General features: G+C 42.2%; 1 long non-coding RNA gene across 1 annotated transcript; it reads left to right on the top strand.

Moving 5' to 3' along the window:
- The first annotated feature begins 266 nt into the window (after positions 1 to 266).
- LOC139800226 (uncharacterized) lies at positions 267 to 14,200 on the top strand. The gene is made up of 3 exons (XR_011727660.1): positions 267 to 379; positions 630 to 756; positions 14,072 to 14,200. It is a non-coding gene; the product is annotated as an uncharacterized lncRNA (long non-coding RNA).
- Positions 14,201 to 15,165: the final 965 nt, after the last annotated feature.

The raw sequence follows: 15,165 nt of genomic DNA, 5'->3' as shown, positions 1-15,165 counted from the left end.
CACTTCCCTCCCATAGGGAAGAAAGAAGGCAGACTTTAAAGCTGAAACACCTTGAGTAGGTAGAAGGTGACTGACCTTGGTAAATGCTGTCCTTCTGCAGAGAGGACCCCAGGAGCTGCAGGAACCAGGGAGCAGCAGGAGCACCTTAGCCCAGCTGGCACACCAGCCAGAGAAAAACCCAAGGGCTCTCTTGGGAGCCATTTTATACTGAGCCCCATGGGAAGGAGCACTGTGATTGCTCCATTTGGGTCACCTGTCCCATCCTCTCCTCCCATGGGCTCAGCTGCTCCTCATTAGCACTGCCTCATCACCAGTCTGGCAGCTGTTGCTGCTGTCCCAGGCAGGGTTTTTCTATCCTGGTGGACACCTCTGCTGAAATGTGAGCTTGGCTTAAACATTAAAGAAGTAATAAAAATAATAATCTAGTCCTGACAGGTTTGAATGGACAGATTTAAAGGAACAGGAAAATATTGGCAATGACAGCTGCTTGTGTTTCAGAAAAATAGGTGTCTGGGGAATGGAGCCACACTGGTGTGAAACACAGTAAAAAACCCACTCTGCATGAATGTATCAACAAAGACACCCCAGGAAGTATTGTCAGATGGGGTTCAGACTCCATGTGTTTGCAGGGAAGCAGCCCAGCATCTGAAGAAAATGCCATAGCAGTAATTCAGTGAATTCTTCTGAGGACCTTGTGATGCCCTGAGTGCCTGTGACCCTGCTGCCTGGGGGCTCAGGGCTGCCATGAAGTTTGAGGTAAGTGCAAGTTTTACAGCTTAGTTCTAAATGGAGACTCTTCTGAATTTTGGTGAAAGGCTGTTTCTGAGATTATTTTAGCTGTTTTAGGGATGTGAGTCATGCAGGACAGAATTAAGAGCTAGAGCCTCCTCTGGTTTATCACTGGGCTGGAACCAATGCTCCAGACACATCTCAATCAGAACCAAGTAGAGCTGAGTGTTGCTACTTGAAAGTTGGTCATGTTTGCAGCTGAAGCATTCTCAAAACACACTTGCCTGTGAGCAAGACCAGCCTGAATCTTTGAGATTACACTGAGAGCTGTGTATCCAGCAGAGATTAGTCTGGATTTCATCCTCAAAACATATATTTCATTAGAGCTAATCAAGGAGGCAGGCTGAGACCTCAATGCTTGAGATCTTGACTGTGTAGTAGCTACCCTAGGAGAGATGTATGATACACATAGAGCAAGATCTGTGTCAACACAGCCCACCCAGCATGCTGAGCCAAGTTATTGATGCAAATTACACTGCTTGCTGAGAGAGTTGTCTCCATTGTCAAAAATCCAGGAAAGATATTGAAAGTACACTGCTGTTTACTCTTGCTGCATGTTAACCATCTAAAACTTTGCTGCCCGCTCCTGTCTGCTCACCTTGGAGCTTTCTACGGGTAGAAAGGAGCATTTCTGAGAAGAGATTATTTCACTTATCTTTGGCAATTGCTCTAAAATGAAATAGTTCATCCTCTGGACACTGAGGCATCCAAATCAACAAGTTTAGACTAGACACCCACTTCCAGATGATTTATGTTAGGTAAGATAAATTCCATGCAATAATTCTTGAATTTTAATTCTGTCTTCAACTCTGTTGCTGACAACACAAATATTTCCCTGCAGTCCTTCCTTTCTCTAGAGTTTAAATGAAAAAAAAGTTCACTGCTCTATCTCAGCCAAGAGATGAGCAGGTAAGGATTTGTAAAATAAATCCGTATTCAAGTTTCAATCAAATTTTAAATCAAGTGGCTAAAACCAGGCAGTGATAAAATGACAGACACCACACTTTTTGCCAGTGATGGGGTACTGCATGTAACAGGCCTTAGTTTTCCTAAGTTCTTTCTAATTGCAGTTATTGTATTATTAAGCATCTGTTCTTTTGGGATGCAAGTAATAAAATTTAATCGAAATTCTGTACCAGACACAGTTGCTAAATCTGAACAAGAAGTCACTGTAACTGTGAGGGATGTGCCAAGCACTGGCCTGATCCTGCCACCCAGTGTGCAGGATGTTTGCTTGCTTGAATCCTCCCATTAATCCCAGTGGAGCTATTTACATGCAGCAGCATTACAGGTTCACTGCAGCCTTCAGAAACATGGCAGGCATTTGATGGAATCAGCCACTAATTCTGCAAAGGGAATTAGGACAGATTTTCTGATGGAAAACATGGATTTTCTTCAGTACTTTGTTACTAAGTGTGTTCTCACACATTCATCAGCTGTGAGACTGGGTATATAGACATACCAAGGGGTAGTTCTAATGGATATTGAGATTTTCAATTAACATCTGGAAAGAATTTGGAACTATTTCTCATGACAGATACACAATTTAGGGCAGAGGGCATAGGAGAAAACCTGAATTTTTTTCCCCTTTTCTATGTCTAATGAGAAAAATTTATCTCTGAAACAAGTAGATGAGAAAACAAATCCTCAAACAGTAGATTTCCTCTCATAGCCAACAAAAGATGGTCATCTACTGGTAGAAGTACAAAGCATCTATATTTTGTTTATTGGCCCCTTGCAGAAACTGGTCATGCATGTCTGGAGCAAATAATTTATATTTTCAAACATAACTAATTAAAAAGGCAATGTGCAGGATTTTATCAAAACTATTCTGCTGTATATGTGCAAACTTATAAACTTTGCTGCTAGGGGTGTAGCTGAGGACAGAAAGTTATCCTTGGAGTTTGGGTGGGTTTATGAAATACATTTGAAAAACCCCACAATATGCATCTCAGAGTCCTAAGTCAGTGGCTGGGTGACTGGTTTGAATTAGGACAAGGAACAAAGACAAATGAAACATAATCCTGCACGTCTGTACACTCTGGAGGCTTTCCTCATCATTTGGTGTCAGTACTGAACCAAAAGTATTTAGGGAGGCAATATTATTGAACACAACAAATAGGAAGCAAAGCATAATTTTTGTTAGGGGTAAGTCATCCCTTAGGCAGAAGCATTCCATCAGTCTTACTGCATTTCACTGCACTGAACTATGGTTAATTTGTGGTCGGAAAAAATAGAGGCACCGGTGGTTATTGAAAATTATATACTGTGTTTCCAGTTTGAAGGGAAACAAAAGGCATGTGTTGTAAATATAAACTTTTTTCTTTGATTTTAAAAGCAGAAGTCCATTTGAATGCTCAGTTTGGGCTCTATCCGGCACCAGTAGTAACTCTGCTATTTCACTGCCCATTTAGGAAAAAATTCTCCAGTGGAAGATGAATATCAGGACAGCTACAAGTTATCTGTGTTCTTGTGTCGAGCTCTTTATCATGGTGACAGTGTTTGCTCCCTGAAAGTGCAACTGGATAAAGAATGTTTTTGTTCTGAGCAATGGCAATTATTAGCTGTCAGAATAAAATGCCAACACAAATGCTGGAATATACCATCCTTTGGGGCTTCTAACTCAGGACCTTAGCTTTTTCCAGAGGATTCATGCCAAACATTACAGGCCTGAAGTAGGAACTGCTTGGTAAGGCTTGTTTCTTTGGAGGTCAGGTTAAATTATGAAAATGATGGTTTTGACCTTAAGATTTAAGATTTTTGCCTTAGGGATTGCTATTTGGGACATTTTTATACAGTTGAGCCTTGACCATAGGAACTTCCTGGATTGAGATATGTAATTTTGATGGTGTTCTGTGCATATTTTGGGTGAAAAAGATCTTTCTGCAGGCTGCTGAGCCCTGAATATTGCCTGCTGTTCATCCAAGAGAAGAAGTCAGGTAGTCAGAAGTGAAATGTTCCCTCTTATTACTTATGCAATATTTTCAAAAGATGAAAGCTTCAGCTCCTAAGGGGATGAAATGACTGTTGCCAGCTTGAGTGACACTCTGAAGACCTACAGCCCCAAAGGCCCCTGTTTTTTGGGGTCTGAACCAAGAAGTCCTGGATGCTTGGCAGTACAGAAAGCAGAGATCCTCTGTGGATGTAGGAAGAGTGATGGAGGATTTTCCACTGCCAGTGCAAGTGGCTGCTGGACTGGAATGGGTGCTCTAAATAAGTACAAATTTCAATCTGCCCCTCTCTGCTGTCACAAATCTACATGTTTAGTGGCTTTTAGGGGTCAAAAGCTTCTGATGCCAAAAGTGACCTTGAAGCACAGTTGTTGAATGTGCCATAAGTGGTTTCGTCCAATTTTATGCAGCTTCTTGTTCCCCCAAGGCTGTAATCAGTGTGCCAGTTTGCCTTGGGGAATGTGTTCATATGATATTGATAGGTCTGCAGCTGGGCATTAATAACAACCACTGCTGGTTCAGCCAGGGCTAGGAACAAGGGGAAAAATTTCATGATAAACTCTCAAAACTTGGCTGCGATTCTGCAAGCACAAGGAGTTATGGAAACTTCAGATAAGCTTCCAAAGGTTTGGATCCAGGTCCAAACAAAACCCAAACTCTAAAATTATGAGGCTTGTGCATCACTAACACATACTCCTCTATTTACTTCCACTAGGAAAATGTTAAACATTTCATGGATTTTTGCATGCCCCAGTTGGTTCTCTGTGCTGGCTGGGATTGTTATAGTCCCTCTGCCTTTGCAACTATATAGACATCAATAAAGATGAATAAAGCTGGGTAGTCAGATTCTAATTTATGCTGATCATGTTGGATGGCTCAGGGCACTTCAGCACACATGCTTAGCCAGTGACCTTTCACACTCCCCTTCTAGATCAAAGCACTTTATTCGACCACTTCCAAGAAAATCACAAAGGCAGAATTCCCCTTCAGCAAGCCTTTATTAATCTACAAAGGGCCAAATCCTGGCGCCTTTAATCTGCTCCTACTCATCACTGCCATGATATAAAGAGAAGACCATTACCTTCAGATTTTGGGCCCAAAATCAACATATAGAACGGCCAAATTCTCAGTGGGTTTAAGTGGTGACCACAGCTTTCAGACTTGATCTCTGTATTTCTCAGTATTCCCTTGAGGCCAAACCCTCTCTCTGTGAATTTGATAAATTTTGAGCAAAACTTAAATTTCCCTGATCCATTTTTTTTTTTTTCCTTTGCTGGTCTCATCTGAACACTCAGGGTCTTGCAAAAATTTGTTGTGTTGGGTCTTGCGTGGTTTGGGCAAATTTGGTGACCCTTGGAGAGATACATGGGCTTGATAGGATCTGATTAGATAACACCTAATCTAGGTTTCTGATAGCACAGATTTCTTCAAAACTAAGTGTGTTTCAAAAATCTCTACCTTTATTCATATGAGAGGATCTATTCGTTGCAATCTGTTGGGGTCTCTGAGTCTCATTCTCAGGCTGTAACAGGCAAACTCCCACAAAACTCATTTCCCATTTGCAACTGTGACAAAGAGAGGAGACTCAGGGCATCTGATACACACACAAGAATAAAAAGCATTTTCAGCAATTGCGGATTGGTCACTATTTCCATTTTCCTTCTCCTGAATAATTTCCATACTTCTAGAAAGACAAACTTCTGTTCGCTCCTTATGGTTTATGTTTGCTTGTGTTTGACACTATTTAAATGCACTTTAAAATATCAAGCAAACTCGGTGCTGATCTTCCTCTTCAAGCAATGTTCTCAGCCTGACTAAATCCCAGTTAAGAAATATACACAATGCAGCTATTTTTTTTTTATTTTTAAAATTTTTCTTCATCTCCATCAGCAGTAAGTAATTGCTGCAAGGATAATGCAATTGGTTAAAACATTGAAATTAATCTGTTTTCCTCAAGAAAACATCTGGTTTACTAAGTACCTTTCATAGTGGTCCCTGCTGTACACAGAATTGTCTGTTTTAATTAAAATCATGCATACTTTTAAATAAAGTTGAAAATTAAATATTATAGCTAATAATTGGAACAGCTGACAAACTTGGTCTTTGAATCCTGTGGAAAATATCAAGATTTTCCCAGTAAGCATGTTTTTTTGGACAGCTCAAGGAATTTCTCTTTCATGAATGTTTCACCTGGTACAGAATATGCCAGCAGAAAACCAATTAATAGCTAATGATAATTATCCAGGATTGAAATTTCTGCCTATATTCATTTTTAATGATGGTTTTGAAATATTCAAAGCAAGGAAATGGGCAGATCAGATGACAGATTCATAAGCCAGAAGTGATACCACAGACGGGTTTAATAAAATGAAGATGAATACATGGTTTTAATGAGCTAGGACAGAGCTAATATGTTAATGAAAAATAAGTTTTTAGAGACCCAACAAGAGAAAAGTTATTTTCTCCTTTTAGGATTTGGATTCAAGTTCAATTGCAGGTGTTTACCACACATCTTGGGGAATTAAACACCAAGAGGAGGATCCCTTGGTCCACTACTACCATATGTCTGGAGCAGTGAGATTTTCCTGCAGACCGTGAAAGACCACTGAGCTCTGCACATGCTCCAAAGGTCATCATCTGACATGTTCAGATCTCTCCTACAGGGCCTGCAATGGCTCTGTGGGGTGTGAAAAAAATTTCCTAGGCATAAATGCACAGTGGTACAAATGGTGCAACACTAAACTGCTAGAATCCCAGGGAGTCGACATATGCGCAGACATACTGAGCTGAAAGGCTGTTATCTCATCTTCGGCTCATCCTTCTGAAAACACACCCATTATGTACAAATTTGTGCATAAATGGATTTTTTGCATCACTTTGCAGCCCCTGTAGCCCTTTGTCCTTCCACTGCCACTGTCACAGTTCTCTGTGTGGGGATGGAGGACACCTGAAGGATGGAGTTATGCTCTCCTCTGGTTTCTGGATACTTGTGTCACAAATGATGACTTCTGGTAATATGTCCCTGAATCAGTAGCTGCTCCTGCAACGCCATTCTAGCCTTATAGCAACAGTGTAAAAAGCTTTGTTTACAACATGCAAGCCAAACAAAAGCCCAAAAGAACTCTGGATTCTTTGAGAGTTTGGCAGGTTGCATTTGCACCTGGAATTTCTAACCTCCAGCGAGATGCACGACTGCACTATATTCTTTGTCTTGTTTTCCCCCCAGCAAGAAGGGTACAGCTGTGCTAAGAAAGAGCATTCCTGATGCAGCCATGTGTGTTTGCTGCTTCTTTAGCCTGAATCTCCCACAAAATCAGCACAAGTGCCACAAGAGGCACTTACTGAGACTTAACTCCAGTTTCTCTGGGCTCCTTGATGCCTGGTAGCTTGTTTTACACAAGTGCTAAAGAGGACAGTGTTACAACCCCAGCTCAGGCCAAAGCATTTGGCAGCACAATGAGTGATTTTCAGCCCACTGGCCTGGCTCACATCACTGGAGTGTAATTCAGCATCTCCTGGCAGGAAGCTCCCACTATTGCCTGCCTGTGGGTTTGTGCCAGCTCAAAGCTTCATTCCTGTAGAGGATGAGAGGGGGCCAGGTACCAAGTGGATCTTTGAAAGCCTCCTGCTTTCTTTAACCTATAATGATGTTCATGTTACAGCTTATTTGCCTGCAGGACAGCATGGCATAGGTAATGTCCTTGGGATTGAGGCAGAAGAGCTCACTATTAGTGAGCTTCTGGAAACTGAAATACACAGCTCTTTGGTAAGAAGATGGCCATGACAATCCCTACAGTGAGTCAGCAATGGGTGTCCCTTACAAATAAGTCCCTGGCCTAAAAAAAGTGATGTTAGGCCTCAGAAACCCAGAGGGGGATCTCTGTACAGGGAAGCATTACAATTCTCTTCTGGATCCCCTCCATCTAAATGAGGTAAACAGCAATTGAGGCATCTACCAGAGAAAAATCTCTTTTGGACAGATTACACCCATATTATACTTCATTATCAGCCATAAACCCAATAGCATTTGTGGAGGGGATGGGATAAAAATATTACCTTTTAACCTCAGCCATCAAGCTGGAACTAGGGATGGGAATCACAGCACTGGTGAGCCCAAGACTCCCACTACCCCATCAGATGGTATTATCAGCCAGTGAAGTTCTTCCATGAATCCTGGTGTATACTGCAACAGTCTCTTATGTTCCCATGATTCAGGAAAGATGAACAGAGTAACCAGGCAGATGCTGCCATTACAGATGTTTTTCCAGTTTCTGTGTGATATTCTCATGCTCCAGAGATGATGTGCACTACAGAGCCAGGGACATGCTGCTGCAGAATTGAGGACACATGTCTCTGGGCTTTATCTGACATCTGACCTTGCTTTGATGCTATCTCAGAAGGGTAAGTTCAGGGAAAATTGTTATCTTTTCTCAACAAATTGAGCAGATAAAAAGCCCCTGCAATAGGAGCTGGTGAAGAAGACTGGCTCTTTAAAGCCAGGTTGCTGCAGTGGCCTGGATGGGCTTCTGGCACTGGTACTGCTGGCATTGGTACTGCTGGTGAGGAGGTCAGGGCTGAGTAACTCTGAGTTCTGGAGAGCTGACAGGAGCTGAGGCTGTGACCCCTGCAGCTCCGTGGCAAACATGTGAGGCAAAAGTCCCTTTTGGCCCAGGCTGTGAGCAAGTCCAGAGCCTTGGGGTTCAGTCTGAGCATGACAGCCAAGGCCAGTTGCAGAACAGCTGGAGACTGGAGACCCAACACCTGCAAATCAAAGAAGAGCTGAAGAGGGAAGGAGAGGACCTTCATCTTTCCAGCTTCTCAGTGTCACGCTCACTGTGCTGCACTATTTACCTCTGGCCCTTGCAGTCACCTCACACCTTGTTCCCTCTGTCCCTCCCCTTCCATTGCCACACGGAATGACGCAGCACGGCTGCTGGCAGGGACACATCCACGTCACTCAGCTGACACACCATGGGGACAAGTTCTGCTTGTCCCTGTCAGAGGCTCATCTGTTTCCAGAATCAATAAGGACACAGAGTGTGGGAAGCCATGAAGGGAGATGCCAGAACATCACTATTAAAAATATTAAGTCATCAATAGGAAGTTCAGTGAAAAGTGAGGAGCTAAGTAGCTTTCCAGAGAAAGTCAAAGGATTAATGAGAATATATACATATATATATATATATCACATATATACACCTTTGTATATATATTTATTTGCATCAGTGTAGAGGATGAGGACAGTTTTAGAAAAGGATTTGCAAACACCCTCTATTTCCTCTGGTGTGCTATTTCCACAGATACTGTCAGTGACTGATGTGTGGGGGTTGCTCCACATCTATTTCCTATTGCAGACAGAGCTATTACTTAGGTAATCAATAATTAATCTCTATTAGGGGGAGTAATTTTTAAGCATACTTTAAAAAGCACATCTGCAGCACTTGATATAAATCACAGCCATGCAGAGCTGGGCTAGACCAAATCTTCTGTAGCTCAGGGGAGGAACAGGCCTTTGCATGGGGGGCGAGAAAGGAAGGAAAGGAACTCAAGATAGTTTGATAGCTCTGCCTTTTTCAGGCAATGGAGCGAGGCCAGAATAGCACAGGCTTGATTCACACCCTGATTTTTGCAAGGCTGGCAGAGAACTTGGGGAAGAGGTATCAGCATCTATCCTGTGCTGAGACAGAAGCTGCAGCCAGAGCTGCAATGATCCCTCTCTCCTCTGCTCCCAGACTTGGTCAAAGATGAAACATTTTGCAGAGATGTGTTAGCTGGAAGGGCTTGGGACAGGCTGCCAGAGCCAGGCGCAACTTTTAGAGGCTGACTAGCAATGTGGAGAATCAGATTTAATCCTTTCTGTGCCTGATTTGGAGTGATCCAGCATGAAGATGATGCTTCAGGTCAAGCAGAGCAGGGATTTTAATAACTTCTGGTTGGACCTTTCTTGTTTCTTACTCAAGGCATATTTTCAAAGCATCCTCAGCAGACCAAATCACCAGGTTTTTGCAGCATCTTCAGCATACCAAGGGATGAGATATGAACTTCCCTGTTCCTGTGTCTCAGTGGCTGCCAGTGGTCAGATTGGTTCCAGTTCAGGCAGAAAAAAGCAAGGGTGAGGCACATACATGTGTGTCCAGCACTGAAATGTGCCCAATCTACTTATTTTTTACCTACTGTAAAAATAAAAACTTGTAATTGCTCTCCCTTCTAAATGCTTTCACAGAAATGCATACATGATTGGGACACCTTTAACAACAAAGTGACATTTTGTTTGAATGTGATTTTGCTAAGGACTTTGAGAAAACATTCAGATATTCAGCATAAAGAAAAGAGGGACTCTGGGGGGCTGAGATTTATCAGAAATAAACACTGAGCCAACACAGCTTCATTATTTGCAGTCACGGTTCAAGGCCAGCAGAACACACCAGGCACACAAAGGGCAGGCTGGCCCAAGGCTGCTGAAAGTTAATATTGTGCAATATTTCTGAAGAGGGGGAACAGCAAACTATTCCAAAAGCCAAGGCTCATTTCTGCCCTTGATTTTCTTTATTTCCAGGGCTCTGCTGTTTGACTGTTACCAAATGCATTGTGGCTTACTTCTGGGCTCCTGTTTGCAGAGGATCTCAGCACTTCCCAGAAATTAAAAAATTTCTGAAATTCTCAGTGTGACAGAGGGAATAGTTTATTCCAGGATCTGCTCCTCACATACTGTGCAAATGTGCCAGTGTTGGCTGTGGTTTAGGAGCAGCAGTGACAAAGTTTTTTGTTTTTTTTTTCCTCCAAAGGGACCAAACTCTGTAAGGCACTGACTACTGTGCTGGCTGCAGCTCCTGCTTGGCCAGAGTCAGGCACTATTTTAACTTATTTCAAGATTAATGCTGGATGCTTACTGGTCTGAGCAGCCTTAAGTGCCAGCCCAGTATAGTTATGAACCTGAAGACTTCTGTCGTGACAGTTCAAACACTGACAATATCTTCTGCCAGGAGCTGCAGGGGAAAATGCAAGAAAGACACAGCAAATGTTCATGAAATAAGTGATGTGGAGGAAAAGCTGCAATTCTCTTTGCAGCTTGCAAAGCTGCAAAGGGAGCTTCTTGCTTGGATTTTTAGGAGCTTGTATTCCTTCTTTGGCTCTTACTTGCTGTACATGTTCTCAATAAGCAATGCATATGCTCTTTGTAAAAAAAATCTGCCTGAGATAAGGCAGTTTGATTTGTTTCTCCTGCTGGGGAGAAGATGTGAGAACAAAACATCCCTTGGAAGAACTCAGCCACCTTGTTTAATGTTCTCATGGAAATCAGTGGGATTCTGAGGGTTTCACAAAGCGATGAAACAAGATGTTTGACTGTAGTTGTGATGGTGGAAAACACTTGCAGGAGTCACAGAAAACTTGTAGAACCCCAAATCTTTACTTTCTTTAGCTTTTCAAATGACAAAGATTCCTTCTCTGTTTGGCTTAAGACTGAAGGCTAGTTTATATTTCATAAATATAAATATATAATATTATATAAATATATAATATATTTTTCCCCCCACCTTCTTCAAGCAGTTTGTTTTAAAATCAGAGTTCTGTGTTGGGACACTTTATTTATGGTTGCAGGATCAAGCTGGGTCTCCGCAATGTCTCCTCCTACAAAATACAAATATGTGTAAAATGCTTTGAATTGTATATGCAGAGATGCCAGATTAATAGACACGAGGCAGCAGAAGCTGAGCTTTTCCAGCAATGTCTGTATAGTAGTTCTGTGCTGGAACTCTGGGATGCACAGCCTTGTTCCAGAAATTACTGTTCCAGGCTTCTGCTCCAAACAGGGATGTAAATTACCATTTTAATGGCTTAGTTTTAATTAACCATTTTCCCAAGGAAGATTCCAAATAGTAGAAATGCAGGCCATGGCTATAAATTTCTGTATTTTTTAATGTTGTGTGACTCTCTGCCTATTTTTGTGGGGTTTTGTGTTTTCCAACTTTCCTTAATCCCATCTAAATGATAATTTTTTTCTTTTCATCCCTAAGTCTTAAGCCACCCTCTCTAAACCCTATGTAGTGCCCAATATGTTTTGTTCATATTTGAAGGCTTACCTTATTTCAGAAAAACAAAAGGAATTTTAGTGAAGTTGAAATGTATGGTTTTGGTTTCAGGACTATCCCTTTCTGACATAAAACTACTAAACCTTTATTGAAATATATATGATTCTACCATAAATGTCCTCTTTATAGAATGCACCTGGTGAATATAATAGAAAACATATTTATTTCTCATAAGAAACTGAGCAACTGTTCTGCAATACTAGATAGTCCATTTGATATTTAAGAGGTCATAATTGCATAGAGAGAAAACAAAAATGCAGGTATAGGAAAAAAGAGTCATTAAAAAATGTATCTTCACATCTCTCACGTCTGCTTTTATATCACACTGCTAAGAGCAGCTGACCTGCATACAGGCTGCTCCAGCAACAGAGAGACTGAAGTAATGTCCCTGTACCTCACTGCCCTTCAGGTGAAACATTTCCCATTCTGGAACAGTTTAACCTCTCAGTCTTTTGGGACTATTTTTTTAGTGGGGGAGATAGGGGGCTCAGGATGGATAAACAAGTGCCACACAGGAAGCCTGCAGAATGGGGGAGCAAATTCAGGTTTGCTGGGTGTAGGATCAAGTTCAAAGAGCCTCATCTGAGTAATTGGACCCAACATGCTGCTTCTGAGGAGCTCCAGTAGACTGTGGGCTACCTGGGAGTGCAGGAAGATGGATTACTCCATAGGAGAATGTAATCCTACCTTTATGTTTCAAGTGAAACATCTCCAATGACCATGTGAGCAAATCCTGACTGTGGATGCACAGCACTGACAGGGGGAAACCAGGTCCTCTGCATCCCTGGAGCAGGTCTAGAGGATCACCCCTACTTCCAGTCAAACAATATGGGAGGATCACAACAATCTCTGAGATTTTCCTTGTCTAATTTTCGGTTAAAGAAATACAGATCCTCTCTTTATGACCTGTATTGACTGCACTTCCAGTACACCATATACCTTGGATGGGTGCTGCCATTTTGAACCTCCTTTTATTAGGTGAAATTCCCACTTATGAGCTCAGACTTGCACATAAGGCTAAGAAGATAACCTGTGACAGATCCACATTAAGGGATTCAGGAGTCACAGCACTTAGCTCTGCTCCTGAGCTCCCTTGCACTGCTGGGGACATGTCCTACAGGACATCCCTGCCCTCGGAGGAAAGTATCCAACTGGGCTGAAAAAACACACGGCTCTAGGGAGAATAGGATTTTCTAGTGAGTAATCATGTTGTTCATCCATCTGTATCTTTCTTTCAAAGGCTGTTCTAGGGCTCTCTTTTTGCTGACCTCTGCTTGGAAGAAAATCAGGGCAGTGTCCTGTGGGAAGGTGCTCACTCACACCTGGGGCTGGACAGTCACACTCACCTCCTGCTTCCTAGCTCAGCAAACCTTTCTTCCAAAGGCAGTGGCATAACTTCAACAGATGGGACTAAAGTTTCTTCCCTACCCAAAACTTCAGAGAAGGATACATCTTAATACTTGGAAAAATGCAATGTTATCTTGAAAAACAAGAGGTATGGGATGAATCCTCTAAGGATGGAGGGATCTGAATGCAGAGTTTCCTCTTTCTAAGGAACAGGAAGGAAGGAAGGAAGGAAAGAAGGAAGGAAGGAAAGAAGGAGAGACCAGTGATGACACATGTGTTTTCTAATCTGTTTTTAGCAACCCCAGAGTCAGCAGTAACTAACACTGCTTTCTTTGAGCTCCTGACTGCAGGTGATCTGGATGCATTAGCAGAGATAAATTTTCTTTATGGTTTTGCTCTCCTCTTTGAACTCTCTTGGTGCTTGCTCTCATCCTTGAAATTATTTGGTTCCTTTCCTTTGCAAATTTTCCACCATTTCCAAAATCAGATTAAAAAGAAATTATGCTTGTTGGATAAAATTCCTTGTACATAGTAATGGCAGGAAAATATGAAAAAATGGTCTGTGCTAGCAGTTGAAGTGGGATGAGATTGTCAGAATTGGACTTGTGGGCTCAATATTTCAATATTCAACACTTCTGGCTGGTGTAAACCAATCAACAGCTCTGTGCCTCATTTTATTTTTCCGTGAATTAATGCAGAAAATATTATTATTCCTTTCCCTCTCTTATTTTTTTTTTAACTGAACTTTGGCTGTGCTTTGCACCCCACCATACACAGCTCCTGCTCGCAGGAAATACAGTCTGGCAAGCAGCATTGCTCTTTTAGAGGAAGCCCTGGGTGTGCAGGTGATACAGTTGAGGGCAAGTATCACATCTTCCTGTTTCTGCTTTAAAGGACCACAGATTAGGAAATGTAACATCAGTGACATCCCAGTCTGGACCCACCTCAGGAATATGTGCAGCTCCTATTGCCATGGGACGTGTTTTCTTACAGGGGCTGGTGCTGAGCTCCCTGAGACATCCCTAAGAGGTAAGGAAGCATCAGGACCAGCAGCCAAGCACAGGGGCTTGCTGTGCTTGTCCAAGTTAACCTCAAAAGCAAAGCAGAGATTTAAACCCACAGGTGCAGAGTGTTCTCTGTGCTCCCTTTGGTCTCAGGGTCTGAGTGGGGGTGGCTGAACTGAAGGCAGCAGCCTCCTCATTGCACTGAGTCATCTGATTTGCCATCTGATTTTTTTGTGTGTGTGTGTTTTAGTTTTAGCTTTCTTGCCTTTAACTCCAGAAGTGTACTAACAGCTTGCAAGGGAGCAGCAAAGACACTGTCATTATTTATGGCTTTTATGGAAAATGATGTTTTCTTTCAATCAAGACACCTCTGTTTCTTAAAGAAACAACTCCAGAGCTGAGCTCCCCATCAAATGGTGACTCCAAAAGCTGAGGGCTTCATGGAGAAAAGTCTCATCGAGCTGCCCTGGGGTGTATGATCCCCCTGCTCAGGCCCTGGCCTAATGAACTCTTTCCACCAACTGCTCTTCATTTTCCTTTCCTCTCACTAGCTGAATTATCTCACTCCCCTCCATATCTCTGCCTTTTCCTTTGTTTTTCCTTTCAGTTAATCCCTTCCTGCTTTTCCCCGGGCCCTTTCTGTGTTACACACACACATACACACTTTTCTATCTAGGGAAGTTAATCTAGGTTAAAGGAAGGGATGGACTTAAGAAAGAATAGATCTCCCTGAAAAACTCCATGTAGAGATGCTCTAATTCTGGAATAAAAGCATTTTCCAATGAACATGATCCTTTGTATGTAGCAAATTAAACCAATCCAGTTTTAAATCATTCTGGTAGGATTGCAAATGTTCATCTGATTGTGCCCACATTTAATTGGGGACATCTCCTCATGCCAAATTTGCCATAAAAGACAAGATCCTGTTCCACTCCCAGGCGTGCAGATACCCCTCCCAAACCATTCAAAGAAAGCAATACATCT

This window comes from Heliangelus exortis, chromosome 10 (genome assembly GCF_036169615.1).
Source record: "Heliangelus exortis chromosome 10, bHelExo1.hap1, whole genome shotgun sequence".
Taxonomy (NCBI): Eukaryota; Metazoa; Chordata; class Aves; order Apodiformes; family Trochilidae; genus Heliangelus; species Heliangelus exortis.
The sequence above is the reverse complement of the archived record's forward strand: the minus strand, read 5'-3'. Positions and strand labels throughout refer to the sequence as shown.